This window comes from Pseudorca crassidens, chromosome 6 (assembly GCF_039906515.1).
Source record: "Pseudorca crassidens isolate mPseCra1 chromosome 6, mPseCra1.hap1, whole genome shotgun sequence".
Lineage (NCBI taxonomy): Eukaryota > Metazoa > Chordata > Mammalia > Artiodactyla > Delphinidae > Pseudorca > Pseudorca crassidens.
The window spans coordinates 111,990,361-112,013,778 of NC_090301.1; the positions used below are offsets into that span (position 1 = coordinate 111,990,361).

The window sequence follows — 23,418 nt, forward strand, 5'->3', positions numbered from 1 at the left end:
CAGAGTACAGGCAATCACTGAAGATGAACGGTAAAACTATAGAATAAAATGAAACGAGGAAAGTTCAACAGACCTGTGAACAACATCAAGTGTACCAACATTTGCATTACACTGGTCCCAGAAGGAAAAAGGAAAGAGAAAGCAGTGTAGAACATACCTGAAGACATAAGAGCTGAAAACTTCCATAACCTGGGAAAGAAAACAGACAGCCATGTCCAGTAAACACAGTAAGGCCAAAACAGGATCAACCCAAAGAGGACCACACCAAGACTCACTGTAATTAAAATGGCAAAGAAATAAAGATAAAAAGACAATATTAAAAGAAGCAAAGGAAAAGCAACAAGTTACAAACATGGGAACTTGCATAAAGTTATCAGCTGACTTCTCAGGATACCTCTGCATGCCAGAAGGGAGTGGCATGGTATATTTAAAGTCATGAAAGGGAAAATCGTATAACCAAAAATACTCTACCCAGAAAGGCTCTCCTTCAGATTTGATGGAGAGATCTAAAGTTTCTAAAGCAAAACTAAGAGTTCAGCATTGCCAAACCAGCTTTATGAGAAATCTTAAAGGGGCTATTCTCAGTGAAAAAGAAAAGGCCTCGACTGAATCATAATCATTACGAAAGGAAACTTACTAAAGGAAAAACCTCATTGGTTAAGGCAAATATTCAATAAAGGTAGTAAATCAAACATGTACACAGCTAATGGGAAGGATGAAAGAAAACATTAATAAAATCACCTATATTCATAATAAGAAGTTAAGGGACACACAAAACAAGTGGATGTAAAATATGAGGTCAAATTCAGTAACTGTGGGGGAGGAGAGTAAAAATGCAGGGTTGTTAATGTCCATTTGAAATTAAGAGCTCAGCAACTTAAAATAATCACACACACACACACACACACACACACACACACACACACACACACAAAAACTGAAAGAAATCCAAACATAATATTAAAGTTAGTCCTCACATCACAGATGAAGGGAATAAAAGGGGAAAAAAGGAACACTGAAGAAATTAATTAGGGATTCTAAAAATACCCAGAGAGAAATAAAAATGAACACACAATGATCCAAAACCTATAGGACACAGCCAATGCAGTTCACAGGGGGAAGTTACAGTGATACAAGCTTATTCTTAGGAAACAAGAAAAATATCAACTAAACAACCTAACATTACACCTGAAGGAATTAGAAGAAGAAGAAAAACCAAAACTCAAAGCTGTCAGAAAGAAAAATTAAGAAAACAATACCATATGCAATTACACCAAAAAGAGTAAGATACCTAGGAACAAACACACCTAAGCAGGTAAAAGACATGTACTCAGAAATCTATCAGCCATTGGTGAAAGAAATTGAAGGCAACAGAAAAAGATGGGAAAATATAGCAGGTGCATGGACTGGAAGAATTAATACTGTTAAAATAACCATACTACCAAAGACAATCTACAGATTTAATGCAGTCCCTATCAGAATACCAAAGCATTTTCACAGAACTTAAAAAAGTAATTTTAAAATTTGTATAGAAGCACAAAGACCCTAAATAGCCAAAACAATCTTGAGAAAGAACAGAGGTGGAGGCGTCACGCACCTTGACTTCAGACTATGCTACAAAGCTACAGTAATCAAAGGGAATAGTACTGGAGCAAAAACAGACACAAAGATCACTGGAATAGAATAGAGATCTCAGAAACAAACCCACACACTTATATTTAATTGATTTATGACAAAGCAGGCAATATGGAGAAAAAACTGTCTCTTCAATAAGTGGTACTGGGAAAACGGGTCAGCTACATGGAAAAGAATAAAATTACAATATTTTAGCACACCATTTATAAAATAAACTCAAAAGTGAATAAAGACCTAAATGTAAGACAGAAACCATAAAACCCCTAGAGGAAAATACAGAACATTCTTTAACATACATGATAGCAACAGTTTTAGGTTCAGTCTACTAAGGCAAATGAAACAAAGCCAAAAATAAACAAATGGGACTTCACTAAACTTAAAAGATTTTGCACAGCAAAGGAAACCAAAGACAATATGAAAAGATAACATGCTGAAAGAGCAAAAGTATTTGCACATGATAAGAAGTTAACACAAAAAGAGGACCCATCGAGGGTTAATATCTAAAATATAGAAACAGCACATACAACTCAGTATCAAATAAACACCCAAAATCTTTTTTAAAAAAGTGAGAAGACCTAAATAGACATTTTCCAAGGAAAAAATACAGATAGACAGCCAGAACTCACAAAGATGCTGAACATAGCTAATTGACAGTAAAATGCAAATCAGAACTGTGAGATATATTACCTCACTCTTGTCAGAATGGCTGTCATCAAAAAGGTCACAAATAACAAAGGTTAGTGAGGATGTGGAGAAAGGGAAACTCTTGTACACTCTTGACGTGAATGTGAATTAGTGCAGCTACTGTGGAAAGCAGAATGGAGGTTCCACAAAAAAACTAAAAATAGAACTACCGTAATATCCAGCAATTTCACTCTCGGGTGTATCAGAAGAAAACAAAAACACTATTTCAAAAGAAATAACTGCACACCAATGTTCATAACACTGTTATTTGCCATAGCCAAGATACAGAGTCAAACTAAATGTTCGTCAATATGTTACTGGATAAAAGAAGTTTTATTATGATGACTTCAACAAAAAATGAAATTTTGCCATTTGCAAGAACATGGATGGACTTGGAGGGTACCATGCTTAGTAAAGTAAGTCACAGAGAAAATACGCCTGGTATGATATCATTTACACGTGGCATCTAAACAACTGAATACAACAACAACAAAACAGACTCACAGATTAAAGAACAGACTAGTGGTTAGCAGCAGGGAGAGACAGGGTAGAGGAGCAAAATAGTGGTAGGAGATTCTGAGGAAGAATCCACTATGTATAAAACCAATAATCTACAACGTACAGTATAGCATGGGGGAGAGAGCCACTCTTTCATAATAAGTATAAATGGAGAACAACCTAAACATTTATGAATCACTATGTTGTCCCTCTGAAACTGATATAATAATGTAAATTAAGTATAGATCAATAAAATATAAAGTAAGAAACAATAAAGAGGAGATTATTAGATAGAAATCAATTAAATAAACACAAGTTTTGGAAATCAAGGAATTAAAAAACATGTAAGATACAACATTGGCATTTAAAGTGTACGATCTATTCATTTAAAAGAAATCATTTAAGTGGTAATAAATGTTACCCATTCTCACAATTTTGTATATCTAGGGTAAATTATTATCTACAAAAATATGTTACAAATATTCACTCAAAAAGAAAAAGAGAGAAAACTTGGATTAACCAATTTTAGTGTAGAAATTTAATATCAGAGACTCTATCTAAAATTGATTTGAATAAGTTCTGTCAACGTTGAATAAGTTCTGTTAGCCACTTCTAGTCTCTTTGCGATGTAAAATCTTTTAAAGCATAAAAATCAGCCTTTCTACATTATTCCATTAGACATACATAGAAGTTAAAAGAAATGAGAAGACAGAACAATCAACTAAGAAGGTGAATTTACTGAGAAACAGTCATTCTTTCTCCCCCTTCCTTTTCTTTTCCTCCTTTTCCAGGTCCTTTCGGTTCCAATCAAGAGAAGTCTTGAGAGTTCTGAGAATATTTCTTTCAGGGCTTCAAATCACCATACCTACATCCTCTGCCACAACTACACACACAGGAACAAAAATAAACCTCTGCTATCTACTCATGTAGGAGGGATTCATGCAAAATAAACTCCTACATGGAGACCAACAGGTGAGTTTTCTACCTGTTCTTTATAATGTCCTTCCATTATAGTAAATCCCACACATTATGAGGCAGAAGGGGTTATGTGAGCTCTTCCTTGAAGTCAAAAAACTTGCATTCATTTCAAGTACCTGGTGATCACAGGGTACAGCCAGGGAAGGTGCCATCCCCCTTGGGGGGGGGGCGGTGAATGGGCTCCCGCAGCCATGCACCTCCTGATGTACAGATTCTGGAGGAACAACGGGCGGTCACACCGCAGTCAGCCTGTCAGGCTGTCGGGCCACTGGGCAACCCCACCAGCCTGGAAGTGCCCCATCAGTTGCTGAAAGCAAAACTCTGTCTCCCCTGTGAAGCCAGGCCATTTGGCCCAGAGAGTCAGAGGAGACCGGTAATCAACTCCTCCTCTCTGCTCACCTCCTTGGGGTTACAGCAACCCCATCTCCAAACCCAACTGTGATCCTGGAGTGCCAAAGTGGGAATGGCAGGTGGGCTCTGCCGGTGCTTCAGCGCCCTCTGGAGGCTGTCTCCTCTAATGGCAACTCTCAGCCCTTCCTCCTCCTCCTTCCCTAGTCCTGGGGGCTGCCTTGCCTTCTGCAGCTGCTGGCCTGATTTCATTCTTCTTTTTTCTCCAATTACAATGAAGTGTCCTATAGAGGTTTGGAATCTCTTAAAGAAGGAAGATCTTTTAGTCAATACACCTTAACCGTGAGAAGCTGTTTTCAAGAATGAACCAGAAATACTGTATTTTTGTCCTGATGATTCCAAGGGGAGACAGCTCAAGTTTTCTAAATCATAAGAAAAACCAAGGTAAATATGATATTCTGAGCCAGAGATGAAAAAGCAGTTTTTAGCACCCCCTCCTCATGGCATATGACTGGATTTAAATCAATCAGCTGCCACTGTTTTTTGTTTTTGTTTTTTTTTGCGGTAGGCGGGCCTCTCACTGTTGTGGCCTCTCCCATTGCGGAGCACAGGCTCCGGACGCACAGGCTCAGCGGCCATGGCTCACAGGCCCAGCCGCTCCGCAGCATGTGGGATCTTCCCGGACCGGGGCATGAACCCGTGTCCCCTGAATTGGCAGGCGGACTCTCAACCACTGCGCCACCAGGGAAGCCCTGCCACTGGTTTTTAAATCACATGACCCAACTTTAAATCAATCAGCTGCTTCCCTGTAACTCACGTGACTTGGCTTTGAATAGTAAGAAATGCAGAGGTATAAAAATGATGTTCTAAACAATAAATGGAAAAACAACATTTTAGAAAGTTTCTTTCTTTTCCAATGGACGATTCATTGCATACAGAGTAAAGGATTGTCTTCTGAATTTCTTGAACTGTAAACACATACAATGTCTCCGTTGGCATGGTTGACTTAGTTTTTTTCGTTGTTGTTAACATCTTTATTGGAGTATAATTGCTTTACCATGTTGTATTAGCTTCTGCTGTATAACAAAGTGAATCAGCTATTCGTATACATATGTCCCCATATCTCCTCCCTCTTGTGTCTCCCTCCCACCCCTCTAGGTGCTCACAAAGCACCGAGCTGATCTCCCTTGCTATATGCAGCTGCTTCCCACTGGCTATCGATTTTACATTTGGTAGTTTATATATTTCCATGCCACTCTCTCACTTCGCCCCAGCTTACCCTTCCCCCTCCCAGTGTCCCCAAGTCCAGTCTCTACCTCTGCGTCTTTATTCCTCAGCAGCGACTCCAGTGAGGGGTGGATACTTCCTTTTAGGCTCAGGGGATATCTCCTAGTTTGAATATGATTTGAGTTTGATCCTGTGAAACCATCAGAACTTCCGACCAGAGATAAATGAGGAGATTCTGGCCTTTATTAATATGCACGGTGAACACGGTTGTCCTGGCTGTACTTGCCAACCCTCCTATTTTACCCACCTCTTTTTATCCACCTTCCTCCCTGTGAGTACCTTTGACCAACCCTGAGCTCAGACTCCTGACTTATTAGAGTGACGTTTTCACTCTTTCTTTAAAAATAGACAGATAATAAAATGAATTTAACCTAGAAGCAGCAGCTCAGTAAGGGAAAGAAAATCATCAGAAGTTATATAATCACAGCCACAGCCATCCAGGGCTCTGTATTATCTGCTGGGGCATAAGAATGCGACCTTCCTAAATCTGAAGGGCATCCAATCAAATAAGTAAAGGTGTCGCTCACCTCTGGCTCTTGGAGGGATTGCTAGGCAGTCTACCCAGTGTATACTAACTGCAAAACACTGTCATGGTTTTGAAACACCTATGTTCAAGGAAAGCTTTTTGAGGTGCATGGAGAAGTTTTATTTATTTTTTTGACATGAAGCAAAAAATAAATCACCAAGCTCTTTGTGCACAGGGCTTAAGAGGGCAGTAGAAGGAAGGAATGGGCAGAAAAGACTATCTCCTCTGAAGTGAAGGTTGTTTCTCCAAAAGAGTAGGATTTAGTCTCAGTTTAAGGAGAACACTTTTAAATAGCTTGGGCAGCTCCAAACTGCGGTTTAGGGAACGAGTGCTTCAAAAGAACAGTGCTTTAAAAGTCCTGGCAAGGCAGCAAGAGGATGAAGAGTTGGTTTTGCATAGTTGTGAACACAGGAGTAAAGAAACACAGGCATCGCTGACTAAAAGGCCCTGAGATCCTATGGCAGCAATGGGTCAGTTGCAGGGGGCAGGGGGTGTGGGGGGCGATATTTCTCTCTCAACAACTCCCAGGGCAGCCACCCCTCCCTACCCTACCCCCCTACTCCCTTCACCCTTCCTCCCTCCACTGTTGGGTCCCCAGGGACAGCACTTCTTAAGCGGGAGCCCTCAGGCACCATCTCTGCAGTCTGCATTCTTCCTGGAGCCTGGCAAGTTCTGGGACAGGAAGGCAGGTCTGCAAGGCCGCTGGGGAGCAGTCGGACCTGGAGGCCTGGAGGGGTACTGGAGCCCTGAAGCCCAACCACGTCCTTGAAGCTGAGGGTGGAACACATCCTCCTAACAGTACTTCCCAGGGGTCAGCGTGCTCCCTACCAGACGGTGATCCATACTCACTTGAGGCAGCAAGGACTGCCTCTAACTGGCCCCCTCGATTCCGCCTTAAGGGTCCTCGGACATATGTGAGAGCACAGGCCCCGGATCACTTTAATCAGCTGAGGCCAGTGCTGCCGGGGTCCCTCCAGTCCCATCCCCCAGCCCCTCCCTCTGGGACTGTATCTAATAGAAGAAAGAGCACAGAGGAATTGGCTGAATCAAGGGACCTGGGAGCCTGGGTATGAGTTTGAAGACCGAGAACCTAAGGCGCGATTACATATTATTGGAAACTCTTGTGGGGTGTGTGTGGGGAGGTTAGGAGGCTGAGAGGCTGAGTCGACCTGGTGAGTCCAGCCCCAGGACACCACACAGCCCCGCCCCTCCTTGCCTGCCATCAGACAAGGGGTGCCGCAACTCCAGCCAGGACTCTGCACTTCCCCCTCCCTGATTCTCCTCCAGAAGAGCAGGTGGCCCCCCTCTGAGGGCAGGGGCAAGACAACTCACCAAGTCCCCCTGCACTAAGGCGCTACTGGAAGCTCTTCCTGAACAGCAGTGCTGGCTTGGAGCGAACCTGTGCACCCCCAAAGTTGGTCTCGTCCTGCAGCTGAGGGACGCAGGCTTTAAGTCAGCTGTCCTGGCTTTAAATCAATCAGCCCCCCCCTTTAAGTCAGGTGACCCGACTTTAAATCACTGTGTGCCCCTCAAGCCTGCAACTTCAAAAGTTGGGAACTTCACTTTGATCCCAGCACCTAACATAGCTGAATACACACTGTAGTCACCCCCAAGCCTGGCTTAGAGGCAGGATATAAGGTAAGGGGATGGGCGTGCACACATGGTGATGAGGATGTACCTCACGTACCAGAAGGGTCTAGGCACTCTGGGGTACAGCTAGCAGTGCACGATACAGCAGCTCCCTAGCGAAGCTGGTGAGGCACAGGGAGAGCAGGCACACCCAGGCATGCAGAGGTTCCAGGGCAGGAGCTGGGGCACAGCCAGCTGAGAGGGTGTGAAAGCGGAGGATCTGAGCCTTCTTGAGAAAGGCAGACACAGAGGATGGATGAGAAACAAAGACCATATGAAACATGGATTTGAAAAACACATCCTGCTCTTGAAATTGGGGTGGGGGGCACCCCAGATTTGAGTCTTCTTACTCCCCAGTTGCTAGTGCTTTGTCATTTGCCCAGTTACTTAAAAAATGTGACTGATAATATCTAACCCATAGAATACTGCATTTGTAGTGGTTTTGTGTGTTTATGTTTCTATAGTGGAATAACCTTTTCTACAAGAAAAATGTATATTTTCTGAAATAAATTAAAACGCCTTTTTAAAAAGTACTATATCGGACATCCCTGGTGGCGCAGTGGTTAAGAATCTGCCTGCCAATGCAGAGGACATGGGTTCGAGCCCTGGTCAGGGAAGATCCCATATGCCACGGATCAGCTAAGCCCATGCGCCACAACTACTGAGCCTGCAGGCCACAACTACTGAAGCCCGAGCGCCTAGAGCCTGTGCTCCACAACAAGCGCAGCAGGAGAAGCCACCGCAATGAGAAGCCCGCGCGCGCACCGCAACAAAGAGTAGCCCCCGCTCGCTGCAACTAGAGAAAGCCCACGCGCAGCAACGAAGACAAACGCAGCCAAAAATAAATTAATTTTTTAAAAAAGTACTATATCCTTCTGTACATGTTCTCTGCGAAAAACTGAGAGGAGGAGTGGGAGAGTGAGAAAGACCAAAACTTAGTGCACATCCCTGAGGCAGGTGCTCTGCTGGCTCAGATAGTTTTATCCCCACTTTTACAAAGGAGGAAATAAGCTCAGAGAGGTTTAGTAATTTTCCCAAAGCCAAACAGCTATTGAGTGGCAGAACCAGGATCTGAAACAAGTCTGTTACCTTCAAAGCCTAAGCCCTCATCACAACAAAACTCAATATTTACATTTATCGAATTACATTGCAACCTGGTGATTTCTTGGCATAATCCTGAATAAGAGTGAGAAAGAAAGAACTAGCATTGTTCCTACAGTCAACCAAAATTTTTGGAGCAGCTGCTAGATGCCTGGCCCTTTTTGGGGTTCAGCAGTGATCAAGATAGGAAGAGTCCAGCTTTCATGAAGCATGTAGTGGGGAGGAGAGACGGGTGCAACTTGGGTGAGGGATATCACCTTGCTGGGTCTCTGTTTTCTCATCTGGAAAATGGGACGGCTGTTTCTCATTTTGTGGGATTGTTCAGCCCTCACATTCTCTGATTCCATAAGAAGCATCTGTTTTCCTGTTTCTTTAAAATTCATTCAGGCCGTTAGCTGTGATGAATGTCGTTAGCTGCTCCCCAAATCACTCTATTTCCACCCATTTCCTGCGATCAGGTCTTTCCCCCAACATGACTCACAATCAATCAAGTCCCAGAACCTAAGGGGCACCCAGCAGAAAAATTCCAACCCTTGCTTCTCAGGAGCTCTGCGATCTACCTGCCAGGTAAACTTAACTCACCTGGCACAAGGTGGCCATCCCTGGTTTCGCATCAACATGATCTCAGGCACAAACCTCGTTTTTCCATTTTGTCTTTACGTTACTTGTTGAAACAACTGCACAAATATGAAAAAGATATAATATCAGGCATCCTCTGCCCCCAGTGCCTACTAATACATGATTTTCTGCCACTTTAATGATAAAGAGAACATTTCAGCATTCCGCTGCCCTTATTATTTTTCATTTTTGTTGATATTTGTACTGAATACATCTTTCAATATTTTAAAAACGGAACATTTATTCAGGTTGTTCCGCACACAGCCTTTAGTGGTAAGCGTTTTGTTGTTATATTTCTATTATGTTTCCTTTAAAAATTATTATCCTGTTTAAATGGATTAAGTCAGTTTTATAGGCATTTATCATATGATATTGATGAAATTAATACATAGAGGGCAGTAGTACAAGTTGATTGGACTTGAGAGCCTCTATTAGCACAGTTAAATATAAATATTATATATATATGTATAAGCTAAATTACATGCCGAGTGAGATTCTCTGACTCTTTTTCACTGTCTGCCCCTCAAGCCTGTGAGAAATGGAATATTTCTTGCCAGCTCAGTAAACAAAGGATGTCACAGTCTTCAGCACTTGCAGCCCTCCAGTGTGAGCCGCGGGCCCTGAGGAATTCAGGATATGCAAATACAGAATGCAGGCCCCAGAGAGCTGAGGTGCATATGAAAGGACGGATTTCAGTGAGCCCAGACTCTAGCATCTTCGTATACAAAGAAAAGCGCTACATTCCTCACGTTGGGAGAGCTGGTTTTCCTTAGTTAACAATCACCTTTTAATGTTCCCCATTACCTGCGCCAGTCGCCTGCCCTGTCCCCTCCCCCCGGTACTTTAGCTCAGGGAGGAAGGAGCGCAGAGGGACTCGGCTGAATAAGGGGCCTGCGAGCCTCGGGAGGAGTTTTCAGCCGCTTTCCCCGCAGTCGGGAGGAGGGGCGCTGACGCTGCAGCCGGACCCTGCTCCTCCCTTGCCTCGTTTCCCCTCAGGACGCTCAGGCCGACCCCTCCCCACGCCCCCCACGCCCCGCGAGCCAGGCCAAGGGCAGGGGGGAGAGGAGGGACCGCAGTTCCCCGGGACCAGGCGCTGGGGGCCGCCCTTTCTGCACAGCTGCGGCGCGTGGCAGCGAACCCCTGCCCCTCAGAAGCTGGTCTTGCGCTGCCGCCCGGGCACCGGACCAGGCGGAGCGTCGGCGCCCACTTACCCGGCCCGCCGTCCGCACGACTGTCGCGGCTTCGGCCGCCGGGGCCCCTCCAGAGCCGGCAGCCTCAGTGAGGCCGCCCTCCCCTCGGGATCCGGGGCACTTCCGTAACGGCGGAGGGAGGAGACCCCGAGCTGCGGGAGTCCCAGCTCTGCGGAAACGCGGGCTCCGTTCTGGGCTTAGTGGGTGGGACCGCTCTGCCCCGAGGCCTTCCGAGAGGGAGGGGGGCGCCGGGGGAGGGAGCCGCCAGGAGCGCAGGGCCCTGTCGGGGGTCCTGGAGGGGCCGGCCCGGCCTGGGGGCCCCCCAACTGTGACCGCAGCCCAGGCCTTTTTCCTGGAATCCTACACAAAGACGGTAAAAGATGAACGGTCTATAGAAAATATTCACAAACGATTGTTGCTGCTGTGCTTACTATTCTATGGAACGTGTAAAATCCATAAAACACTTTAAGTTCAAAGTTAACTATGAATTTTTACCTGTCCTTATTTTGTCTCTGCTATTCCCAACTGTGGTTAATGAATCATAGACTGTGGCATCACTAGTTAAAAATGAGCTTGTCAAAAAAACAAAAACAAAAAAACAACAACAACAAAAAATGAGGTTGTTAAAAAAATGGAATTCAAGCCCCCCAGAACTACTGAATCAGAATCTGCACTTTTAAAATCTCCCCAGTGTACTTGTGTACCCATGAATAGTTGAAAGGTTCAGTTCTACCTCGACATGTCTTTTCTGTCTGAGAAATACACACATTTTTATCCAGTTTGATACAAATAAAACACTCAAAAATGCATATGCCTGTGTTGAAACCATCATTTTATCATTTCTTTTCCAGATAAGTACAGTCTCTATACTGGTTTTGTGGATCACATGCCACACTCTTTTCTTGTAGTTAGAAATAAGGTAGAGAAAGTTACTTTGTATATATAATATATATATATATATTGGTGTATGTATGTATGTATAATATATATATATATATTAGTGGATACTTCAAGACACTCTTCTAAATTAAAACCAGTTCTCTTAACTTGCTGTTTCTTCTTGGGTCACATTATGAACTCTTCCCATGGCCACATGGCATGTGTACCTTTAATTTCAGGGACTGCTGACATTCCAGGATGTGCCCATAGATTTCTCTCAAGAGGACTGAAAATGCCTGGACCGAGATCAGTGGGAATTGTGCAGGGATGTGATGTCAGACAAGTATAGGAACCTGCTCTCCTTGGGTGAGGATACCTTCCTTCCAGAATTCCTTATCCACCCACAGGGTTTAGAGTCCTTCATCTGTAGAATGTCTGCTGGAATCCTCTGCTTCCTACAATAGGGTTTCAGGTTGCAGCGTTTCAGGAAATATTGGGAGTTTGTGGGTATAATTTATCTTATCCTTTTAAAATTGCAGCCTCCCTCAGCCGCATAGCACAGGGAGAGCAGCTCGGTGCTTTGTGACCACCTAGAGGGGTGGGATAGGGAGGGTGGGAGGGAGGGAGATGCAAGAGAGAAGAAATATGGGAACATATGCATATGTATAACTGATTCACTTTGTTATAAAGCAGAAAGTAAAACATCATTGTAAAGCAATTATACTCCAATAAAGATGTTAAAAAATAATAAAAATAATAAAATTGCAGCCTCCCTTTTAATATACTTTGTAACTGCTTGGGATGTGTCTATATGAACTGTGTACTATTTGCTTCTGTTATTGTCCTTACAATATTGTCTTATTTTCTGTAACAATTTTCCATGGATTCTTTGGGCTTAAGGTATATTAAAAGGGAGACTACGATTCTGGGACTTTCCTGGTGATGAAGTGGTTAAGAATTTGCCTGCCAATGCAGGGGACACGGGTTCGATCCCCGGTCCGGGAAGATCCCACGTGCCACGGAGCAACTAAGCCAGGGGACCACAGCTACTGAGCCTGTGCACCACAACTACTGAAGCCAGTGTGCCTTGAGTCCGTGCGCCATTTATTTTTTGGAGAATAAAACCACCTCTGAGTGATTAAAATTTAGACCAGCTAGTCAAAATGCTTTATCACCTGTTCTTCTAAGACACTGATCAACGGAACAAGTTTTACTAGGGATAACAGTGTAATTGTATTCTGGAGTTCATATCGGCAATATGGTTTATGACCTTGATGCTGGATCAGGACATTTCAATGGTATAACTGCTATTAATTGTCTGTTTGTTCAATGATTAAAGTCTCACGTGATCTGAGTTCAGACTGGAGTCATCCTGGTTGCTTTCTATCTATTGCAGATTTCTTCCAGTATGAAAGGACAAGAGCAATACGGCTTACTTTACAAAATGTCTTCAAACTAAATGATGACATAATCTACATTCAATTAATTTATGCATACCCTACTGTAGAACCGGGTTTGTTACCGTGGCAGAGCCCGGTAATTACGTAAAACTGAAACCTTTATCTGCACTGGTTCAAGTCCTCTTCCTAAGAATATGTTTATAATCAACATTCTTTCACAAATGACCCAATTTAATTGACCAGAGCATTCCTCATATTAACTAAATGGAAAATCCTAGGCTATATACCAATCCAGAAAGGGCCAAAAATCATCAGCCCCCATGGATTATTACAGCCCATTGCTGAGGCTTTCAAATTACTTATTAAAGAACCACTATGTCCATCAACATCATCAATTTATATATTATTGCCCCAATGCTAGCCTTAACCCTGGCTCTCACAACATGAATTCCTCTGCCCATATCTTATCCACTAATTAACATAAATGTAGGCATACTATTTATATTAGCCATATCACACCTAGCCATTTATTCCATCCTCAGATCTGGATGGGCTTCACATTCAAAATACTCACTCACTGGAGCACTAGGGGCAGTAGCACACAATCTCATATGAAGTAATGGAGCAGTTATTCTATTCTCAGTCTTACTGATAAATGGATCATTTACAATTTTAACAGTAATTATTACACGAGAACACCTATGACTAATTTTCTCCTGACCCCTACCCAGAATTTGATTATCTCCGCAGTAGCAGAAATCCAACGAAGCCCCACTTGATTTAACAGAAGTAGAGTCAAAACCTGTGTATGTCTTCAACATAGAAAATGTAGCAGGCCCATTCAGCCCGTCCTTCCTAGAGAATATGTCAATTTCCTTATAATAAACATTTCCACAGCAATCTATTTTTAGGAGCATTGGACAATCCCTAGGTGCCAGAATTATATACAGCCCAAGTCATCATTAAAACACATCTAACAACCTCCTTTCTATGAATTTGAGCATCCTACCCAGAAGTTTGATATGATTAACGTCTACATCTCTTATAAAAAGTTTTTTTTACTACTAACATTAGCCCTATGTATATGAGAGTTTTCACTACCTGTCATCATACCAGGCAACCCACCACAAACTTAAGAAATATGTCTGACAAAAGAGTTACTTTGATAGAGTAAATCATAGAGGTTTCAATGCTCTTATTCCTGGAATTGAATTCTTCCTAAGAATTTTACATTCTCCATGCTACCACTTTACACCACATGCTATATAGTAAGGTTCTCTAAGTAAGCTTCAGGCCCATACCCCCAAAATGTTGTCGTATATCCCTCCTGAACTAATAAACTCTCATTGTTTTTACTATCATTCTACTGACCATTTTCTCAGGAAATATAATTCTATAACAAGCTCACACTGGTTAATGGTAGCCCCGTTCTAATAAAAAACACGAACCCATAAGCTACAGAAGCATCCAACAAATATTTCCTAAAAAATTCCACCGTATCAATACTACTTATAATGGCTATTATCATTAATCTAATATACTCTGGTCAAAGAACACAAAGAAAAACAAAAATCTTTAATCCAGCAGCAGCCACCCTCATGACAATCGCCCTTGACACAAAAGTAGGACTTTCCCCATTTCACTTCTGAGTGCCTGAAGTCACACAAGGCATCCCATGAACAGCAGGCCTGATGCTATCAGCCTGACAAAATTTCCCCCCTGTCAGTTTAATATCACATGTCACCATCCATCAAGCTACATATACTATTAATCATAGTGATATTATAAATCATAGCTGGAGGCTGAGGCAGACTTAGCCATACTCACCTGGAAAAAATTACACCCTCCTCATCAATTGCCCATATAGGATGAATAACAGCTATTATAAAGTATATTCCAATTATAACAATCCTAAACATACTAATTTATATCATAACAACACTCTCTTCTTCTTATTTATGCCCAGATCTTGTACTACAAGAGTATCATTATCACACACATGAGATAAAACACCTCCCATCACAATCCTTCTCCTCACCATTATAGTATCATTAGGACATCACCCATCACTATCAGGGTTTTTACCCAAATGAGTAATTATCCAAGAGATAACAAAAATGATAACATCATTCTACCAACACTAATAGCCATCATAGCAGTCCTCAGCATATATTTCTACTTGCAGCTAACATACTCCACATCACTAACTATGTTCCCTTCATTAAACAACACAAAAATAAAACAATTTGAACATACAAAGAAATAACCTTCCTATCATTACCAATCATAATATCCACACGATTACTACACATAACACCCATTCTATCGGTGCTGGACTAGGAATATAGGTTAGTTCAGACCAAGAGCTTTCATAACCCTAAACAAGTAAAATTTACTTAATGCCTAAAAATAAGGATTGCAAGACTTCATCCTACATCAATTGAATGTAAAGCAAACATTGTAATTAAGCCAAATCTTTACGAGATTGATGAGTTTTAACCCCAGGAAACTTTAGTTAACAGGCAAATCCTCTAGTCAACTGGCTTCAGTCTGCTTCTCCTTCATCTGAGAAAGAAAAAAAGAGAAAAAAGACAGGAAAATCTCTGGCAGAATTGAAGCTGCTTCTTTGAAATTACAATTCAATTTGTTGATTCACCACAGGGTTTGCGAGAAAGAGGGCTCAATCTCTGTCTTTACATTTACAGTCGAATGCTAGCTCAGTCTTTTTACCTCTGTTCATACACCGCTGATTATTTCAACAAATCACAAAGTTATCAGCATTTTATATTTACTATTTGGTGCTTGACCTGGAGTAGCAGGCAGCACCTTAAGTATATTAATCCAGGCTGAGCTATGCTAACCTGGAGCGCTACTTGGAGATGTCCAAATCTGCAAGGTAGTCATAACAGTCCCTGCACTTGTAATAATTTTCTTTATAGTTATACCCATTATGATTGCAGGGTTTGAAAACTGACTTGGGCCACTAATAACTCGGACACCTGAGGTAGCATTTCCCCGAATAAATCATATAAACTTTTGACTACTACCCCTATCATTCTTACTCCTACTCATATCACCAATAGTAGAAGCTGGTTCTGGTACCAGTGGAACTGTGTATTCAGCTCTAGCTTGCAATCTGTCCCACGCAGGAGCCTCTGTCGACCTAACCATTTCCTCCTTACATTTAGCAGGTGTCTCTTCAATTCTTCGTGCTATTACTTTTATTACTATAGTCTTTAATACAAAACCAGCAGTCACATCCCAATACCAAACACCATTATTTGTTTAATCTTCCCCAACTATAGCCATCTTAATATAATTACCAATGTCGGTCCGAGCAGCCAGAATTGCCATACTATTAAGAGATAGAAATCTCAACACTACATTCTTTGACCCTGCAGGAGGAGACCGAATCCTATACCAACACCTGTTTTGATTCTTTGGTCACCCTGAAGTCAGTATTCATGGCCTACCAGGGTTTGTTATAAAGTCACATATCATTACATACTATTTAGGACAAAAAGTGCCTTTCAGCTATTTGGGAATAGTGAGTCATGTCCACTGGCTTTTTAGGATTTCTCTTGTGGGCCCATCATATGTTTACCATAGGGATAGCTGTCAACTCGGGAGCATACTTTGCATCAGCTACCGTAATTACTTCTATCCCTACAGGAGTAAAAGTATCTAGTTGATTAGCAACTCTCTCTTTAATTTTTCTTTTTCTTTTTTTTGGCTGCGTTAGGTCTTGGTTGCTGCACGTGGGCTTTCTCTGCTTGTGGTGAGCGGCAGCTACTCTTCGTTGCAGTGCACACTTCCATGACGTAATGTCCATGGGAGCAGGCTTCACTATTAGAGGAGGCTTCCTACACTGATTCCCACTATTATCAGCTTATGCACTTAACTCAGCAGTAGCAAAAACTCACTTCACAGGTATATTTGTAGTCGTAACTATGACTTCCTGCAGCAATTCCTTGGCCTCTCAGGGAGGTTACTACATTACTCTGAGTACCCTGAGGCACACACAACATGAAATATTTTGTCTTTAGGCTCATTCATCTCAGTAGCAGCGGTAATGCTAATAATCTTCATACTGTGAAAAACATTTATGTCCAAACCAGAAGTCTCAGCAGTAGAAACTGCTACTCCTCACCTAGAATGGTTACACGGATGCCCTCCACATATCCTATGTTTCAAGATCCTACTTAGGTAAATGTAAAATAAGGAAGGACTTTTCAAGCAGTTTGAAGCCAAAAGCATAAGAATTATGCCTTTCTCAATAAGTGAGATAAAAGTAAAAATTGATGTAAAATTTTCAAAGTTAAATTATAGGCTAAAATAGTGTATATCACGAAGGCATATCAGTTTCATCTAGGCTCTCAAGATACAACATCACCGATTATGGAAGAACTTTTACATTTTCATCACACACATTAATAGTGATTTTTAAAAGAAGTTCTCTAGTCCTCTATATTATTTCACTAATATTGACAATTAAACTAACTCATATATGTACAATAGATGCACAGGTAGAGAAAATGTGAAAAATTTACCAGCCATTATTGTAATCTTAGCTGCCCTATCATCATTGTGAATCCTTTACATGATACATGAAATCAATAACTCTTCCCAAACCATAAAAACTATGGGTCAGCAATGATACTGAAGCTACAAATACACAGATTATGAAGATTTAAATGTTGACGCCTCTGTAATCCCCACATCAGAGCTAAAACCAGGAGAAGAATGACTAATAGAAGTCAACAACCCAGCAGTATAGTCATTGAATATTAGTTTCATCTGAAATTGTTGTACACTCCTGAGCTCTTCCTTCTTAGGCCTAAAAAGAGCTGCTATCCCAGGACGCCTAAATTAAAGAATCTTAATACCGACAGGACCAGGCCTATGTTGTGGACAATGGTCAGTAGAGGTCGTTTTCCTGAGCTCAAAGACAGGACAGAGGGATATGGCTGAGATATGGGGCGAATCTGGAGCCCATGGGGATGTACTGTCCGAGCTCCAGGATAGGAATGGGCCTCTGGGGTCCCAGGCCACCCACCGCACCCTCCCGAGCAGGATCTTGGCAACATTCCCTGTCAGTGATGAGGCAGCCCCAGCACTTGTCATACCCCAATGCTGTGTCCTATGTGGGTCCCATGCCTTGGGACCACACCCACACTCTGCAGGTCCATGCTGCAGGGTCCTTCGTGCCTCAGGAGTAGAGACCACACAGCAAGCAGTTCCCTCCCCAACGAGCGGGGGGGGGGGGGCGGGGGGAGAGCAGGGGCACCAGGGGAATCTCACTCAGACAACAACACCCCAGGGGTGCCAGCGGGGCTAGTGATGATGCAGATGAGGCCCAGGCCAAGAGATGGAACCAGAGGACCCAAAGGCAGCTGGTCAGGTCCTGGCTCATCTGCACCCCGGACCCCTTTGTCCCTCATACACCCCCTTCCTCATACACCCTCTCCTTAAATGCAGATCCTTCAGATGCAAACAGGCAGAGCTTCAGACTGAAAGTCAGCTCTTCCAAAGTGACCCATCAGCAAACACTGCAGGATTCCACTCCAGTGGGTGCCCTGGAGCCGACACCTCAGGGACTGAAGTGGATATCGGTGCCAGGGGCAGTGGGAGGGAACGGGGAGTGAGACTTGCATGGTTGTGGGATTTTGGTTTTGCAAGATGAAAAGTTCTAGGAATGGTGGTGACGGCTCCACGAGAAAGTGAATAGATCTGATGCCTCAGAAACGTGCACTTAAAATGGTGACGATGGTAAAGGGTATGTGACGTGTGTTTTATTTCACTTAAAATAAATTCTTAAAATAATGTCTTGTTAATTGGGATTCCATTTCGACTCCCCCTCATCACAAATGTCGGAGGCCCAGACACAGTTCCCTATCTTAGGGGCCATCACGGTACCCTCACATGGCACATGGGAGACCATTCTTGGGGGGGAGCTAGTCTGTGCTCACCTGACCTCTGTCCAGGGGGACCCAGGCAGTGGTGACCCCCATAGGTTAGACATATGATATGCTATGATATTAATATGATACCACCAAGCATTGTCACTTACCAAACACAGAGCAGCAACCCACTCAAACATGCCTGACCTCATATGAATGTGAGAAGATTAAGAGAAGAAAAGGTACCACAGGTTAATCAGGGCAACACCCTTAATGCAGAGGTTGGAAATCTCAAAGGGGAAAAGAAACACTGCAGGCAAACAGCACATATGGGGTCTCCCCGTACATGTGATCCTGACCCATGCAGATCCTGACCCATGCAGATGAGACCCACACAATCCCCACACCCTTTACCTGGGGTCGCACATCCACACTCACCACGGTGACCCCACCTCCCCAGACCCTGCACCTAAAGTCACACGTTCTCTCTCAACAGGTGACCCATCGTACCCAGACCCTTACACCTGAGTCACATGTCCACAGTCCCAGAGTCAACCGCCCTCCCCAGACTCCCCCACCTGGGGTCACACGTGCACAGTGTCCAGGGTGACCTCACCTCCCCAGACCCTGCACCTGGGGGACATGTCCCCTTGGTCAGGACACCATGGTTCTGCTGGTGGCTCCCCTAATGTGGAAACAAGCTGTGTTCCTGGGACCTCCTGGGATGGGAAAAAATGGCAGGTGGGTCTCCTCTGCCCACACTTGTCCCAGAGAAGTCCTCCTCTTTTCCCTTTGGTTCTGTTGATTTTACCTCTTTTAAAAGCTTTCATGCTAGAGGTGAACACACTTCCTTGGTTCTGGCAGGCTCAGTCCTTTCTTGTCTCACATACTTGTTGAGATAACTCACAGGACAGCAGGGCTGAAAGCCGAGGGGCAGCTCTGGACGCTTCTGAGTACGGACGGTAGACTGGAAGGAGAGCTCAGCAGCAGCCTCAGCTGTTACCCATCGGCCTTTTGCCCGAGCTGCGTGCCCTGCAATCAATTCACCAGCTAAACCTGCCTCCCTACGCACCATGCACGTGCTGGTGAATTGGAATTATTGCCAGGTAGCCCCCTGCGGATTCTCCACAAGACCCAGGGAAGGTGAACCTTGCAGGGATTAAGACTAAGGCCTCGACCATAGCACTGACCCTTGGGAGGACCAGGTAACCACACTCAGAAGAGAGGCTGTTACTTAGACAAGCCCACCTCAGCCCCAGACCCCAGACATCTAAGCACTGACCTTCAGATGCAGGCACGGAGCTTCCCAGTACTGAGGCCAGGCCGGGTCTCTACCCATGTTCCCATAGTCCTAGCGTGCACAGAAAATGGTCAGGTCTAAATCTTCTTATTATAGACAACACATGGTCAGCTCTAAGCATAATCAGTAGACAGGACATGCAGAGGTCTAAATCTACCGTGTAGACAGAACTTGATCATGTTTAAAGTAGCTTAGGGCTGATCTCATAGGAGGTACAGATCACACACATGGGTCTCTCATCTTTGGACACCCACCTCAGGAAACTGAAAAAGATCTTTGTCATTAAACATTTCAACAGGTAAAACAGAAATGTTACCAATATCTCTGGTCACCTGATGGTCAGGATCCACGGGTGAGCCATGAACTTCTTAGAGTGCAGCCCAGTCTGCTGCCAGGATAGACAAGAAGTGGCCTGATTCCAGCCTCCCAGGTTTCCAGAAGGAGGCGGCCGCACTGGAAGCCCAGGCAGGACAGGCCTGCATGGTCCGGGCCGGGAGATCCGGTCTGTCCATTCCGCTGGCCGATTCCGGGCGGGGACCTCAGGGCCGCTGTGAGCCCTGTACTCAGGTCCTGCTTCCCTGCAGCGTGTGCGTGTGTGTCTGCGAGTGCATGTGTGTGTGTGTGTAGAGGGGGCGGTGGCTGACGGCTCCCATGGCTCCCGTCCCGGGCACCGCGCTGTCTTCGAGGGGAGGCACGGGGAGAGGTAGGGGCACAGAAGACTTTGGAGAGGAGAACCCACTGTGGACCTCCTTGCACACTGGCTTGCCCCACCTGGTGACCCGCCTGCACATCGTGGGCTGCATGCCACCCCCCAGCCCCCCACCCCCGAGGGCAGGGTGCCTGCTCTTTCAAAAGCGCAAGCTCTCACATTAATGAGACCCAGTGGGGCTGTCACGCCCCCACTCCTGATACTGAGTTTGGCGAGAATGAACCCCCTTGACTGGGGGTCAAGGAGGCTTAACCAAAAAAAAAAAAAGGTTGAGATAGTATATTTTATGTTATGTGTATTTGATCACGATTTTTTTTTTTTTTTTTGCGGTACGCGGGCCTCTCACTGTTGTGGCCTCTCCCGTTGCGCAGCACAGGCTCTGGACGCGCAGGCTCAGCGGCCATGGCTCACGGGCCCAGCCACTCCGCTGCATGTGGGATCTTCCCGGATCGGGGCACGAACCCGTGTCCCCTGCATCTGCAGGCGGACTCTCAACCACTGCGCCACAAGGGAAGCCCCTGACCACAATTTTTAAAACTTTTTTAAAAACAACAGAAAATCGTCCATGAATACCACAAGATGCACAACTTCACTAACAACTGAGGGATTAAAACCATAAGAAAACTACTGTGCACACACCTACCAGAATGGCAGACATGAAGACACAGTATCAAATATCAGCAGAATGTGGAGCAATGGAAAGCCTGGTGCGCAGCAGGGGGTGCTACCACTTCTGAAACAATCGGGCCTCAGAGAGCAAAGTCCGTGCACACGGACCCACAGTGTTCCTCCCAGCTGAACACAAACCCCCCAGCCCTGCACGAGGACACACGGACATGGACTCTGCAGCCACAGGAGCCAAACCTGAAAGAACCTTAAGGCCATCACAAGCGGATGCAGAAATGAACCATGCACGCTGCTATGAAGGAATATTCCACAGCAATGGAGTACATTTTGTTCAAAGGTAGTAAAACTATAAAAATTATTTTTTAAACCAACTATATTCACAAGATGAAAGAATCTATAATTCTGGCACCTAGGGATTGTCGAATGCTCCTAAAAATAGATTGTTGTGGAAATGTTTATTATAAGGAAATTGACATATTCTCTAGGAAGGACGGGGTGAGTGGGCCTGCTACATTATCTACATTGAAGACATATACAGGTTTTGACTCTACTTCTGTTAAATCAAGTGGGGCTTCGTTGGATTTCTGCTACTGCGGAGATAATCAAATTCTGGGTAGGGGTCAGGAGAAAATTAGTCATAGGTGTTCTCGTGTAATAATTACTGTTGAAAGTGTAAATGATCCATTTATCAGTAAGACTGAGAATGGAATAACTGCTACATTACTTCATATGAGATTGTGTGCTACTGCCCCTAGGGCTCCAGTGAGTGAGTATTTTGAATGTGAAGCCCATCCAGATCTGAGGATGGAATAAATGGCTAGGTGTGATATGGCTAATATAAATAGTATGCCTACATTTATGTTAATTAGTGGATAAGATATGGGAAGAGGAATTCATGTTGTGAGAGCCAGGGTTAAGGCTAGCATTGGGGCAATAATATATAAATTGATGATGTTGATGGACATAGTGGTTCTTTAATAAGTAATTTGAATGCCTCAGCAATGGGCTGTAATCATCCATGGGGGCTGATGATTTTTGGCCCTTTCTGGATTTGTATATAGCCTAGGATTTTCCATTTAGTTAATATGAGGAATGCTATGGTCAATTAAATTGGGTCATTTGTGAACGAATGCTTATTATAAACATATTCTTAGGAAGAGGACTTGAACCAGTGCAGATAAAGGTTTCAGTTTTACATAATTACTGGGCTCTGCCACCATAACAAACCCTGTTCTACAGTAGGGTATGTATAAATTAATTGAATGTAGATTATATCACCATTTAGTTTGCAGACTCTCAGCTCTTCTTCTTCAACATATGCAGTGTCTCACCTTCTGATTACTCTCTGCTCTATCCCAGGTCCACTCCCTTTCCTGATATTATTTTGTTAGCTGTACCTTTGATATAACAACAAAGGTACAGCTAACAAAAACATAAACAATTTGCAGTACATAATTTAAAAAAATGTGTTTCAAAGAAACACATTCAAAGAAATGTAAATGGAATAAAATGGCAACCCACAAGATGGGAGAAAATATTTGAAAGCCATATATCTGACAAGTGATTTCTATTCAGAATATACAGAGAACTCAAGAAACAGCAAACACCCTGATTCAAAAATGGATAAAAGACTTGAATAGATGGTTCTTCAGAAATATGTACAAATGACTAAGCACTTGAATAGATGCTCCATATCCCTAAATGCATGTTTATAAATTTGTGTGCATGCATACACACAAAAGCACACACACACGTACACATACACAAGCAGAAAACAAGTATTGGTGAGGATGTGAGGGAGCTGGAAGCATTGTGCTATGTCAGTGGGAACGTAGAATGATACAGCTGCTTTGCAGAAGAGTATGGCAAGTTTTCAGATATTGAAAAATAGAATTACTACATGATCCAGGAATTGTACTATGAGGTATACGCAAGGGAGTTGAAATCAGGGTCCTAAAGAAATATTTGTACTCCAGTGTTTAGAGTAGTAATAATCACAGTAGTAAAATATGAAAGGAACCTAAGTGTTCATCCACTAGTTCCTGGATAAGCAAAGTGTGGTATACCCATATAATACAGTATTATTCAGTCTTAAGAAGGAAAAGATCT

At 43.6% G+C, this 23,418-nt stretch overlaps 1 long non-coding RNA gene across 6 annotated transcripts in view; it reads right to left on the reverse strand.

Moving 5' to 3' along the window:
• Window positions 1-10,776, reverse strand: part of LOC137226700 (uncharacterized) — a 123,357-nt gene extending 112,581 nt beyond the window's left edge. For 5 of the 6 annotated variants that reach the window (XR_010944479.1, XR_010944475.1, XR_010944478.1 and 2 more), the window contains exons 1-2: window positions 10,516-10,776; window positions 9,269-9,363 (exon numbers count right to left, since the gene is read on the reverse strand). This is a non-coding gene — a long non-coding RNA (uncharacterized lncRNA). The remainder of the gene's footprint in view (window positions 1-9,268; window positions 9,364-10,515) is intronic. The other variant, XR_010944477.1, reaches the window with a different exon arrangement.
• Window positions 10,777-23,418: the final 12,642 nt, after the last annotated feature.